Below are 15,389 nucleotides of genomic sequence, written 5' to 3' on the forward strand. Positions count from 1 at the left end.
CGGACTACGAGAAATAGAATTACCGGTGAGTAAATTCTTATTTTCTCTGACGTCCTAGTGGATGCTGGGAACTCCGTAAGGACCATGGGGATTATACCAAAGCTCCCAAACGGGCGGGAGAGTGCGGATGACTCTGCAGCACCGAATGAGCAAACACAAGGTCCTCCTCAGCCAGGGTATCAAACTTGTAGAACTTTGTAAAGGTGTTTGTACCCGACCAAGTAGCCGCTCGGCAAAGCTGTAAAGCCGAGACCCCTCAGGCAACCGCCCAAGAAGAGCCCACCTTCCTTGTGGAATGGGCTTTTACGGATTTTGGATGCGGTAATCCAGCCGCAGAATGAGCCAGCTGAATCGTGCTACAGATCCAGCGAGCAATAGTTTGCTTTGAAGCAGGAGCACCCAGCTTGTTGGGTGCATGCAGGATAAACAGCGAGTCAGTCTTCCCGACTCCAGCCGTTCTGGAAACATATATTTTCAAAGCCCTGACTACGTCCAGCAACTTGGAGTCCTCCAAGTCCCGAGTAGCCGCAGGCACCACAATAGGTTGGTTCAAATGAAACGATGATACCACCTTTGGGAGAAATTGGGGACAAGTCCTCAATTCTGCCCTGTCCATATGGAAGATCAATTCCGACACACGACTAGCCGATGCGAAGGCCAACAGCATGACCACTTTCCACGTGAGATACTTTAGTTCCACGGTCTTAAGTGGCTCAAACCAGTGGGATTTCAGGAAATCCAACACAACGTTAAGATCCCAGGGTGCCACTGGTGGCACAAAAGGGGGCTGAATATGCAGCACTCCCTTAACAAACATCTGAACCTCAGGCAGTGAAGCCAGTTCTTTTTGAAAGAAAATGGATAGGGCCGAAATCTGGACCTTTATGGACCCCAATTTTAGGCCCATAGTCACCCCTGACTGTAGGAAGTGCAGGAATCGACCCAGCTGGAATTCCTCTGTAGGGGCCGTCCTGGCCTCACACCAAGCAACATATTTTCGCCATATACGGTGATAATGCTTTGCTGTCACGTCCTTCCTAGCCTTTATCAGCGTAGGAATAACTTCATCCGGAATGCCTTTTTCCGCTAGGATCCGGCGTTCAACCGCCATGCCGTCAAAAGCAGCCGCGGTAAGTCTTGGAACAGACAGGGCCCTTGTTGCAGCAGGTCCTGTCTGAGAGGCAGAGGCCATGGGTCCTCTGTGCGCATTTCTTGCAGTTCCGGGTACCAAGTCCTTCTTGGCCAATCCGGAACAATGAGTATTGTTCTTATTCCTCTCTTTCTTACTATTCTCAGTACCTTGGGTATGAGAGGAAGAGGAGGAAACACATATACCGACTGGTACACCCACGGTGTCACTAGGGCGTCCACAGCTATCGCCTGAGGGTCCCGTGACCTGGCGCAATATCTTTTTAGCTTTTTGTTGAGGCGGGACGCCATCATGTCCACCTGTGGCAGTTCCCATCGCTTTGCAATCTGTGTGAAGACTTCTGGATGAAGTCCCCACTCTCCCGAGTGGAGGTCGTGTCTGCTGAGGAAGTCTGCTTCCCAGTTGTCTACACCCGGAATGAACACTGCTGACAGTGCTTGCACGTGATTCTCCGCCCACCGAAGAATCTTTGTGGCTTCCGCCATTGCCATCCTGCTTCTTGTGCCGCCCTGGCGGTTTACATGGGCGACCGCCGTGATGTTGTCTGACTGAATCAGCACTGGCCGGTTTCGAAGCAGGGGCTCTGCTTGACTCAGGGCGTTGTAAATGGCCCTTAGTTCCAATATATTTATGTGTAGAGAAGTCTCCAGACTTGACCACAGCCCTTGGAAGTTTCTTCAATGAGTGACTGCCCCCCATCCTCGGAGGCTTGCATCCGTGGTCACCAGGACCCAGTCCTGTATGCCGAACCTGCGGCCCTCGAGAAGGTGAGCACTCTGCAGCCACCACAGAAGAGACACCCTGGCCCTTGGGGACAGGGTGATCAGCCGATGCATCTGGAGATGCGATCCGGACCATTTGTCCAACAGATCCCACTGAAAGATCCTTGCATGGAACCTGCCGAAGGGAATGGCTTCGTATGAAGCCACCATCTTTCCCAGGACTCGCGTGCAGTGATGCACCGATACCTGTTTTGGTTTCAGGAGGTCCCTGACCAGAGATGCTAATTCCTGGGCCTTCTCCACCGGGAGAAACACCTTCTTCTGTTCTGTGTCCAGAATCATGCCCAGGAAAAGCAGACGCGTCGTAGGAATCAGCTGCGACTTTGGAACATTCAGAATCCAGCCGTGCTGTTGCAACACTTCCTGAGAGAGTGCTACGCTGATCAACAACTGCTCTCTGGACCTCGCCTTTATGAGGAGATCGTCCAAGTACGGGATAACTATAACTCCCTTCTTCCGAAGGAGTATCATCATTTCGGCCATTACCTTGGTAAATATCCTCGGTGCCGTGGACAGGCCAAACGGCAACGTCTGGAACTGGTAATTATAGTCCTGTACCACAAACCTGAGGTACTCCTGGTGAAGTGGGTAAATGGGGACATGCAAGTAAGCATCCTTGATGTCCAGCGACACCATAAAATCCCCCTCTTCCAGGCTTGCAATAACTGCTCTGAGCGATTCCATTTTGCACCTGAATTCAGAATGGGTCTCACCGAACCGTCCGGTTTCGGTACCACAAACATTGTGGAATAGTAACCCCTTCCCTGTTGAAGGAGGGGGACCCTGATAATCACTTGCTGGAGGTACAGCTTGTGAATTGCCACCAGTACTACCTCCCTTTCCATGGGGGAAGCTGGCAAGGCTGATTTGAGGTAACGGCGGGAGGGAGTCGCTTCGAATTCCAGCTTGTATCCCTGAGATACAATTTGTACAGCCCAGAGATCCACCTGTGAGCGAACCCACTGGTTGCTGAAGTTTCGGAGACGCGCCCCCACCGCACCTGGCTCCGCCTGTGGAGCCCCAACGTCATGCGGTGGACTTAGTGGAAGCAGGGGAGGACTTTTGTTCCTGGGAACTGGCTGCATGGTGCAGTTTCTTACCTCTACCCCTGCCAAGAAAGGATGCGCCCCTGACCCTCTTGCCTTTCTGAGAACGAAAGGACTGCATTTGATAATACGGTGCTTTCTTAGGCTGTGAGGAAACCTGAGGCAAGAAAGTCGACTTTCCAGCTGTCGCTGTGGACACGAGGTCCGATAGACCGTCCCCAAACAATTCCACACCCTTATAAGGCAAAACCTCCATGTGTTTTTTAGAATCAGCATCTCCTGTCCATTGCAGAGTCCATAAGACCCTCCTGGCAGAAATGGACATAGCATTAATTCTAGAGCCCAGCAGGCAAATGTCCCTCTGAGCATCCCGCATATATAAGACGACGTCTTTTATATGGCCCAGGGTTAGCAAAACAGTATCCCTGTCGAGGGAATCTATGTCGTCTGACAGAGTATCTGTCCATGCTGCTACAGCACTACACATCCAGGCTGAAGCAATAGCAGGTCTCAGTAGAGTACCAGAGTGTGTATACACTGACTTCAGGATAGCTTCCTGCTTTCTATCCGCAGGCACCTTTATGGCGGCCGTATCCTGAGACGGCATGGCCACCTTTTCAGATAAGCGTGTCAGCGCCTTGTCCACCCTAGGGGATGTTTCCCAACGTAATCTGTCCGTTGGCGGGAAAGGGCACGCCATCAGTAACCTCTTAGAAATCACTAGTTTCTTATCAGGGGAACTCCACGCTTCTTCACATAATTCATTTAATTCATCAGATGGGGGAAAAGTCACTGGCTGCTTTTTCTCCCCAAACATATAAACCCTCTTGGTATTAACAGGGTTAATCTCAGAAATGTGTAATACATCTTTCATTGCAATAATCATGTATCGGATGGCCTTGGTCATTTTAGACTGTAAATGTGCCTCATCATCGTCGACACTTGAGTCGGACTCCATGTCGACATCTGTGTCAACCATCTGAGATAGAGGGCGTTTATGAGCCCCTGACGGTTTCTGAGTCGCCTGGGCAGGCGCGGGCTGAGACCCCGGCTGTCCCAAGGCTGCAGCGTCATCAAACCTTTTATGTAAGGAGCTTACATTGTCGTTTAAGACCTTCCACATATCCATCCAATCAGGTGTCAGCCCCGACGGGGGCGACACCACACTTATCTGCCCTTGCTCCGCCTTCACGTAACCCTCCTCATCAAACATGTCGACACAGCCGTACCGACACACCGCACACACACAGGGAATGCTCAGACTGAGGACAGGACCCCACAAAGTCCTTTGGGGAGACAGAGAGAGAGTATGCCAGCACACACCACAGCGCTATATAACACAGGGATTTTCACTTATAATAAGTGATTACCCAATAGCTGCCTTATATGTTTTATTTGCGCCTAAATTTATGTGCCCCCCCCCCCCTCTCTTTTTTACCCTTCTTGTACCTGGATACTGCAGGGGAGAGCCTGGGGAGCTGCTTCCAGCGGAGCTGTGAAGAGAAAATGGCGCTGGTGTGCTGAGGAAGAAGGCCCCGCCCCCTCAGTGGCGGGCTTCTGTCCCGCTTTCTGTGTAAAAAAATGGCGGGGGTTTTTACATATATACAGTGCCAGACTGTATATATGTATTTTTATTGCCAAAAGGTACTTCAATTGCTGTTCAGGGCGCCCCCCAGCGCCCTGCACCCTACAGTGACCGGAGTGTGTAAGTGTGCTGGGAGCAATGGCGCACAGCTGCGGTGCTGTGCGCTACCTTAAATGAAGACAGGAGTCTTCTGCTGCCGATTTCGTCGTCTTCCAGCTTCTGTTCTTCTGGCTCTGCGAGGGGGACGGCGGCGCGGCTCCGGGAACGGACGATCGAGGACAGGTGCCTGTGTTCAAACCCTCTGGAGCTAATGGTGTCCAGTAGCCTAGAAGCACAAGCTAGCTGCACGCAGGTAGGTTTGCTTCTCTCCCCTTAGTCCCACGTAGCATTGAGTCTGTTGCCAGCAGAAGCTCACTGAAAATAAAAAACCTAATAAATACTTTCTTTACTAGTAAGCTCAGGAGAGCCCACTAGGAGCACCCAGCTCTGGCTGGGCACAGATTCTAACTGAGGTCTGGAGGAGGGGCATAGAGGGAGGAGCCAGTGCACACCAGATAGTACTAAATCTTTCTTTAGAGTGCCCAGTCTCCTGCGGAGCCCGCTATTCCCCATGGTCCATACGGAGTTCCCAGCATCCACTAGGACGTCAGAGAAAAAAGTAGTATATTTGTCTGGGTTACACCAGGAGAAAACAGTAGTATATGCGCCTGGGTTACACCGGGAGAAAACAGTAGTATATTTGTCTGGGTTACACCAGGAGAGAACAGTAGTATATGCGTCTGGGTTACACCAGGAGAGAACAGTAGTATATTTGTCTGGGTTACACCAGGAGAGAACAGTAGTATATGCGCCTGGGTTACACAAGGAGAGAACAGTAGTATATTTGTCTGGGTTACACCAGGAGAAAGCAGTAGTATATGCGCCTGGGTTACACCAGGAGAGAACAGTAGTATATTTGTCTGGGTTACACCAGGAGAAAGCAGTAGTATATGCCCCTGGGTTACACCAGGAGAGAACAGTAGTATATTTGTCTGGGTTACACCAGGAGAGAACAGTAGTATATGCGCCTGGGTTACACCAGGAGAGAACAGTAGTATATTTGTCTGGGTTACACCAGGAGAGAACAGTAGTATATGCGCCTGGGTTACACCAGGAGAGAACAGTAGTATATTTGTCTGGGTTACACCAGGAGAGAACAGTAGTATATGTGCCTGGGTTACACAAGGAGAGAACAGTAGTATATTTGTCTGGGTTACACCAGGAGAAAGCAGTAGTATATGCCCCTGGGTTACACCAGGAGAGAACAGTAGTGTATGCTCCTGGGATACACCAGGATGGGGTTTGGGTGAAAGCCGGAATGGTCTGGACTGAACACTTTCTCCCTGCAACTACCTTTACCTCTATGGATATCTCTGTGCACGTGTCTGTCCGGGGTGGTGATTGTGGCAGCTGTCAGAAAGGAGACAGGAGGAAGAAATCACAGCTTACCCGCAAGGAAGCTACTGCTGGACTGAGAGCAGACTGTCAGCATGAAGATGTTACAGACTGCTAACCCACTGATACCAGAATACATATGATTTTACCGGCAGACGGGATGCCGGACGTCAGTATACCGACAGCGGCATCCCGTCATTCTGAATCCCGGCAGCGAGTCCACTCACGGGCTCGCTGCACTCGCCGCGCTTCGGTCCCCTCGTGGGCTCGCTTCACTCGCAACAGGTTATATCCTCACTTGGTTGATGGCGTGGACCCACCAACCGAAAGGGAATAATCTGCAGTTGACGGGATCCTGACAGGCAATATTTTAACTGCATCCTCTGCTACTGGTCTCGATGTGGGAGATGCAGGGGCAATACTAGAACTTTGTGTGCCCCATAGCAAAATTTAGAAAGGGGCCCCCTTCTACAGAGAGGGGAGGCACGGGGTGACACACACACATATACGGATAGAGCTGGGGTACAATGTGTCACGAACACACACACACAGGGGTAGTGAGTATACACTGTCATACACAGGGGGTAGGTGGGTACAGACTGTCATACACACAGTGGTAGGGGGGCACATGGTGTCACACAAACACACACAGGGGTACAGGGTGTTACACACAGAGGTTTCGAGGGGTATGGGGCTCCCGGGCACTCACCACTCTGTGCACCGGTGCTTCCTCCTCTGTCGGGTTTGGGTAATGAGAAAATTGTACCCACAAACTGGAGCCCGAGCTCTGCTCCACCCTCATAGAGCAGCTGCTTGAGTATGGAGGCTGCCAGGGCTGCTGGGAGACACAGATATTCTGCATTACCTGCTCTCTCCCCAGACAGAGTGTTCCATGTAGGTGGTGCTCTGGGATTAGTAGTGGGGGGTGCTAGGCTCCTGTGGCTCTGACAGGGTCACCAGCTCTCCGGCCCATCAGGCCTGCCCCTGTATGGCCTTGGGGCAGGACCAGTGTGACTGGGTGCAGGAAATGTGGGCCCCTGCACCCATGTTCCAGTGGTCTGAGTGCACAAGAACAGGTGTGGTCACGGGGGGGGGAAAGGGTGCACAGGTGTAAGGTGTGGTCACAGGGGAAGGGGTGGGCACAGGTGTATGTACGGTCACAGGGGAGAAGGGGCACAGGTGTAGGTGCGGTCACAAGTTCATGTGTAGTCACGGGGGGGGGGCACAGGTGTAGGTGTGGCCACGGTGGGGGAGAGGGCACAGGTGTAGGTGTGGTCACAGGGGAGGGGGGGCACAAGGTGCAGATGGTCTCCGGCTGCAGCTCCATTTCCATGTGGAAGTGGTGCAGCCGGCAGAGCTGGAGGTCGAGGCAGGGTCTGGTGGCCACCGGAGGAAGCGCTGCGGTGAATCAGAGACAAGGAACGGGTGGAGAGGCCGGCAGCAGCAGCAGGGAGCCGGGCACGCACAGCACGGCCGCAGACATAGAAGAGACCACAGCTACAGAGCTCCGTGCAAGGCGCAACAGCAGCAGGGTCGTTCTTGAACCCTGGCTGCTCGGCGGTGACAGGTGCGCTGCAGTGAGCAGGTCCACTGACCACCCCCACCCTGAAACATATTATTTAAATAATCCCGCCCACCTGAAGATGGCTGACCTATCAAGCAGCTCCGGGTCGGCCGTACACACACATCGATGCACCAATATATCTGCAGATATATTGGCGATAGTCTGTGCAGCAGGGACAACGCGATATGTCTGTAAACGACATAGTTCACAGACCTATCGTTTATACACACTCGCCGACTAGCGGACGATATATTGGCTGATCAATTGATCGTCCAATATATCCGCCAGTGTGTACCCACCATAACTCTCTCTGCACATGTTACATTTGCCCTACCAGCAGTGCAACGAGTTCCAAGATGATTCAGAGAAAAAGTAAAACAGCCTGGGCAGTTAAAGTAAGAATGGGCTGGACTGCAGCCATTGTTGAAGAAACAGACATGAAATCATGTATGGAGTCTGAGAAGAAAAAAAAACAACACATGGGAGACTCTCATATTACTTGGAGGAAGATTCTATGGTTTGAGGAGACAAAAAGGAAGATGTATGAAACCTTGGAGAGACAGCAAGAAGAGAAGTTCCCAATACCAATCAACCTCTACAGATGTGTCCTCATATACCATGCGATGCAAGATGCTTGGCACAAGTGAGTCGCGCAAACCACCTTTTTTCTGCATGACCTTCTTAATCGCAACATGATGTTACAAAACTGCTTCCCTGGATTGCAATGACAGAATTTTTTATGCAACCCTTGTATATTGGTGTGTGACCGAGTCTGTACCTTTACATGAAGCACATCAGAAACTGGCTTGAAAATCAATTTTTAAAAATGGTTGCTATGGGCAACTCCTCTACTCTCGCTCTGAAAGGTTTGATACATCACCCCCAAAGACCGAACTTATAGCCTCAACTTGAGTTTTTCATTGATATTCACATATTTTCTAGAGGCCAGTGACATAAAATAATGAATACATCATTTTTCATCCCATGATGCAAGAAAATCAAGTGTGAATATACCAAAAAGGGTTAAATACCTTTTATAGCTATTGTACAAATGTTAATATACAGAGGCTATTCATTACGACATTGGCGTATAAAGCCATCTATTTACAGCTTAAATTTGTGACACCAAACTTAAATCCCAGTTAACTGTTCTAAGAGCAAACACAGTAATGCTGGTTTCAGATCGCAAATGCCGAATCCCACCCGGTAAGAGAAACGTGTCTTTACCGGGTGGGATCCAGCATTTGCTCTTCTTTGCTGGCTTTCCGACCCGGCAATATTCTGGGTCGGTTGCCATAGCAGCAGGGGGGGGGGGGGGGGCGCAGCAGCAGCAGGGGCAGGGGATAGGCGGCGCTGGGAGATAAGCTCATCTCCTGCGCCGCCTCTCCCTATGCTGTGAATGGGAGCCGTGTCGCATCGAAACGGCTCCCATTCACACTGCACCTGACCCGGTATTCAACCCAGTAATAACCCTTCTTTTTAACCGGGTTGAATTACCGGGTCCGGCGACCCGCTAATTCGGCAAAAGTGCTTTCACATCGCACACTGACCCGTTTCGACACGGCAATATGCCGTGTCGATACCGGGTTATTTGTGCGATGTGTAAGGGGTATAAGGGAAAGCTAAGCCCTTCTACCTTTAGATGAAAAACAGTACCAGATGTCTGACCTTTGTAAAATCTATTTGCCTTGCTTACCTAATATACTTTACTTCTTAGAAACAAATGGGCCTCATTTTAAATAAAAAGATACTGCATATCAATATATATTTCTTTTTTAATAAAGGCGCCAACAGACTCCGCAGCAGTCTACAGTCTAACAAACACACGCTGATTACAATCAAGGAACATAACTCTTACATCCAGGTGTCGTCCAGCTATGCAGAGACCAATGACTTGCGTTGTAGTAACAAATCCCCAGTTATTAACAAATGTGCCACTGTGGTAATAACGTGAAGAGAGCATACATTTCTGCATGCCAGAAATTGGTTTCAGAATATCATCATGAATCTTTCATCAGCTCTTGATAATTGCAATGGGGTGAAAATCCAAATATGCACTAACAAGTCTTAGGAATACACTGCTGGCTTTTCAACACGCAGTCAATAAAGGTCAAGTCATTCAACCACGACTAACTGGATAACTTAAAGGATTCCGAGCCACACAGCACCCACAGATGATTATATTGTTGTAAAGTTCCACAAAGTTATGCTGCATAAGACCGTTATAACGCCTACAAATCAGTGGCGGTTGCTCCCCAGGGCCTCAGTGAACACCACAAATAGCAAGATGGGGGGAGAGGGGGATTAACAGGTAAACCTCGATAGATAAAGTGTTTTTAACAGCTGTAGGTGTCTGCCTGTCCCTGGGGATCAGCACCGTCTATCATGGCCGCTATACCCAGGACTCCACAGTCACTGTCACCTTCCTGTATTTGCCCACCCCTAAACTATGTAACTAGCCAATGGGAAACTGGGGGGCAGGGAGATACAGGAAGCAGACGATGGGTGCAGCGGTCATGATATTACATGGCGCTGATCCCCAGGTACAGGCAGACACCCACAGATGTTAAAAACAAGATTAAACATACAATTAGGAGTTATGTACTAACCACCACAACCCCTCTGCTATTTGTTGTGTGCGCTGCAGCCACCAGGGAGCACCCACCAATGTAGTGTTCATTCTAGCACCCTGCACCTTTCAAAATCCTTGCAGTTCCTCTTTCCTGCCTGGGGTTTCGCTCTCTGCTGTGATGCTTCTCGGCACACTCTGATCTGTTACTCAGTGCTGTGATACAGACCTGTGTGTGCTGAGAAGCACCAGAGCAGAGAGAGACACCCCAGGCAGGAAGGAGGAACTGCACAAGATTTGAAAGGTGCAGGGTGCTAGAACACTACACTGAACATAGTACAAACAAGTTTGATGAAGGAGGCGCAGACACAAGGGGATAGTTTAATGTGCGCACTTACAGTAGCCATATTTCTGTTCAAACTTCTTTAGACTGTTCATAGAAACTACTACAGCAATATCCTGCAAAGATGCCGGTAGCCATTCTGGCACCAGCTCATGGGTAACTGAGTCTTGCCCCTATGCTACAGAAGACCCTGCACTTTAGAGCTTAATCTAGAGATGAAAATGCCCCAAGTGCATCTATTTAAATAGGAAACTGAGCTCTTGTCGCAAATACAAAGCAAGGTACTTGTCCATAACACCAGCTAAATGGTATTAGAGCTAGGGAGATAGAGTAACAGGAGGTATACCTAAACGCACATTTTACTGTGCATAACCAGCATGGTATAATTTGATAAGGTTTTTTAGGGACTAAAAATTCTTCATTTACGAATCTGATCAAGTCGGGATAACCATTTTGACAGCTTACTTCTAATTACTGTAATTGGATTAAGGGTTACTGCTTCAAAAGATTGGCTCTTCCAAGAAGTAAATGTGTACTACGCTATAGTGAGTGAATGTCATTATACAAAAGGTGCCAACAGCAAATGTTACCCAGACATCAACTCCACCAGAGGGGTCTGAAAAGAGAAGAAAATATATTGTGTTCTGTGATAAAACCGCTTGAAAAGTGTTGAATACTCAGGGAGTCTATGACACATCCGCTTTGCTGATGGGTTTCACACAATCCAAGTGAACTGTAATCCACCTAATAACCACATAGGTCTTCTCGCTGCTTCCTGAACAACAATTAAAGCGCATAAAGTGGTCTTGCCTACAAAAGTCAACACATCTTGACAACAGTTTCCTTTTTACACAGGCTAAGGTTATAGGCAAACACAAAAAGGTCTATAAAAACATCAGTAAAACTGCAGAAATTTGATGTATAACATTAGGTGAAGCATAGTGTTGTGTTTTACATACGTTGACTGGGATTTTTCTGATAGCTTTTTAATGAATGACGAATGCTTCTCTATTCAAACTGATGTTTCCTCATACACCTAGCCTTAAGACGCCATGTGGCTGGAGATGCCTGGCATTGATTCATTTGATAAATGACACTTGCATATCTGTGTGCGACAGTCTGTGTGTGCAACAGTCAGTATACGAAGCACCATGGGACTTGGTGTGGAAAAAAGCCACAGCCGCTGCAACGTAGCCCTTCATATACACATTCACAATATATTCCAACATACTAGAGTAACTAAAATTAAAAGTTTACATTCACAGATGTAGTGGGCATATACTGCATACAGGTTTTGATGTACAATTAGAGAAAAGAGTGGAGAAGTTGCTCACAGGAACCAATCAGCATCTACCTATCATTTTATAGACTTTACTTGATTCAAAGCTGATTTGTTGCTATGAACAACTTCTCCACTCTTTTCACTGCTTGATACATCAAACAAACAGCTTCTAGCCAAGCACAGTTCTTGATCAGCATTTAGAATACTCCACAAGCAGAGAAACAAGAAGTCCTACTGCTTAGGACACAATCTGCGCAACAAAACACAAATTAAACTCCGTAAATAACACCACTGATATGTAATACTTTACGCAACAGAGAAATCCGGTAAATATGCATTTCCTATAATGCTGCTCACAGTGGTCACTGCAAACGTCTCTCCTCCAACTGATATAATTAGTATAAGTGTGTTTACAGTCATATAATTGTGATGTGCTAGCTACCAGAAATATCAGAAACCAGGGCAATGTCCAGCTGTACGGCTACAGTGCCAGGGGAGAGTGGCTACAGTGCCAGCTAACTGAGGTACTTCACTTGTATCACTTCTCACAAAATGAGTCTCTTTTTCAACAGTGTCAAATACATACTATAGTCAGGTTTAATACCAAATATAAAATTCCTGAAATGTAGAGCATTTAGTAACACAATGATATGTCTAAGAGAAAACCTCATTAAGGTGGTTATTCAGAGTTGTTAGGAAACCAAAACAGCCAGCAACTGGGCAAACCCATGCTGCACTGCAGGTAAGACAAATGTAACACATGCAGAGAGATTTTGGGGTGGGTTGGTTATATTGTTTATGTGCAGGGTAAATACTGCACGCTTTATTTTTACACTGCAATTTAGATATCAGTTTGAACACGCCCCACCCAAATCTAACATTCTGCACGTTATATCTGCCCATCCTGCAGTGCAACATGGTTTTACCCAATTGCTAACTTTTATGGTTTACTCTGAATAACCCCCTAAGGCTGGGTACACACTTGCACAATATCTGCATAATTTGTGGTTTCTGGACAAATCGGAAAGACAAACCGTAATATCGTGCAGTGTGTATGCCTGATTGCGTGCTCCTGCGGGTCATGCACAATCTCTTATGGTTGGCTGTATTGTGTGTGAGGTGGTGCACTATAAGGAAGGACGGAACGAGATGTCACTCATTACATCACATAGTGTGTACGGGCAATATCAGATGGTCCGGGACAAAAGGAATTCGTCCTGACCATTGGGCAGATTGCCCATTGTTCTAATGAGACAAGACACTTGATCGGGTAAAATGCTCCCAATCAGCAGACTTTGTATATCCAACTGTGACTCCTGTGACCTCCTGTGAGGCGGGTGTAGCAGCGTGAAGGTGGCTTCTCCACCATAGGGATCGGGAGGTCGCATGTGCAGCACATAAGATGCGACCTTCCGGTTCTGATCGCTGCAGGAGCATTATAAGCAATTTCTCGGATAATGCTCCTGCATCGATGATGCATGCACGCCTATAGAATCAATGGGCGTTCACCAGATATCGAGTGTACCTAGCTTAACAAAGAACAGGCTACAACCAAGTACTTAAGCCTCTAAAGCACAGCATCCAATAAAGCCAAAGTCATAAGATATGGGGAAAGACCAAAATGTAACATTTTGACTTCTACTAATTGAGCATTATATGGTCGATCACATGCTCCCGGGGAAAGACAAAGCAGTAACTGGTAGACCGCAATCTGGTGCGGCTATACCTTTAATAGCCGCCGTCTACACTGCCATCTGTTCATAGGTCCATAATAATTAATAATAATTTTATTTATATAGTGCTCTTTCTCCAACAGGACTCAAGACGCTTTATATGTACCATAGAGCAACACTTCCTTCACAGGCGCATATCAGCAATATTTGGTTTATGTGGCATATTTCTCTGCAACATGTACACCCAATTCAATGTAACTAAAGGGCAGATTCAATTATGAGCAAGCTGCTGACAAACAACTTCTGTCCTAATTTCTGCTTGCAGTCTATGGAGATGCAAGCAGAATCAGCGGATGGTAATGTATGCTCTTGTCCAATTGAATCTAGACCTAAGAAGCGTTATATAAATGTATCTTCTACAAAAAGAGATAGGGATAGAAATTTGTTAATGGTCAAGGGGAAAAAAATAATATTATACATGGTAGGGGTTTCAGCTCCAATCCACACGTAACCTAACAGGTCATGTTTTCAGGATTTCTATCTATGAAACAGGTAAGATAATTTTAGACCCAACAAAGAGATGAACTATTCTGTGCATCATTAAAGAAATCCAGAACACACAACCTGTTGTTGATGCTTGAAGATTGGACATCACCTTATATAAAGAGGCACCACTGCTAATATACTCTATACTTAAGATTCAAGCATTTTAACAGTGACCACCAATGAGTAAGAGCAAGAAGATTTCTAAAAGGATACTAAGAGTTTTATATTTAGAGTTCTATTTATCACAGAGGCCCTGGGGTATAAAAGTTATTATTGCATTATTTCCTGTTTATGGTTTTTTTTTTTTTTACATTTTTATGCTCAACAGCATGTAGTGCGGGGCATTAGACTAGCCCAATATAACAGAGTAGACCATTACTTAATGAATACTGCATTTATTCTGTCCTGCCTAGGGCAACACAAACTATAGATATGACCCTTCTCATAGAAATCTTGTGCTTCAGGTCTATGTATCTCATCTTTGTGTCTATTTCGATATGATCATAAACTTCCTCTTCTCGTGGATCTCAAACAGCAAATGTGTGATTATCTAGTAATAAATGTCAAGCACAACGTAAAAAGAGACAAGTGTAATGTGAGGACACAGAGGAAACACAAATATGAATACGCCAATCTCCAATTATCTGCTGTATCATTTTCCCTATACACAAACACATACAGTCCAATTTAACACTTGCTGAAACACCCACATCTAGGTTGGCATCACTATAACAGGAAGCGTGTGGTCAAATTTCAGGCTTATAGGAACCAAACTTGACCAAATTTCTTAATGGCCAAGTTATACTTTTTCTGTCCTTTTACAATAGACACCATAACCACAATTAGTACAATAAGAATACACTAAATTGTTAATTTCACAAGCTACTGTATTTAGCTGCATCTCAGAAGATTATTTTAGGCCCTTGCCACACTTGGCATCACAATATATGCTGCTACTAGCAATAGATTGTAAAGACATATGGAAATGGACTGCACACCCATTAAGCATTTGTGTAGCTGCACCATTTTTCGGGAATGTCCTTGTTAACAGGTTAGCGTTTAGCATGTTGAGCTACTGCTATTTATTGCAGCATTACAAGGTAATCAAGCTAACATCTTAAATGATACATTTTATATGTAACAGCAAAACTATAAAGCACTTCTAATTATTCTGCAGAAATGTAAATGCACTGGCAAAAATACATTATACCAATTACATTTATGACTGATGGAGATAATTACAGCAAAAAAATCAGTTGATCCACCAGCTTCCAAAAATACAAAACCCATGCACAGTATAAGGCTATAAGTTTTTTTACACTTTGTGAAAAAAAAAAAAATATAGTACGATTTTTTTTCCTATTGCCATATTCAGATGTTAAGAAAATTAGTTGCGTCTCTGGATTCGGTATGAA

At 46.6% G+C, this 15,389-nt stretch overlaps 1 protein-coding gene across 2 annotated transcripts in view; it reads right to left on the reverse strand.

Annotated features, from left to right (window-relative positions):
• The window catches only part of GRK3 (G protein-coupled receptor kinase 3), a 556,585-nt gene that overhangs the window by 499,253 nt on the left and 41,943 nt on the right, over positions 1 to 15,389 (reverse strand). The window lies entirely within an intron of this gene.

Source organism: Pseudophryne corroboree, chromosome 1, assembly GCF_028390025.1.
Source record: "Pseudophryne corroboree isolate aPseCor3 chromosome 1, aPseCor3.hap2, whole genome shotgun sequence".
Taxonomy (NCBI): domain Eukaryota; kingdom Metazoa; phylum Chordata; class Amphibia; order Anura; family Myobatrachidae; genus Pseudophryne; species Pseudophryne corroboree.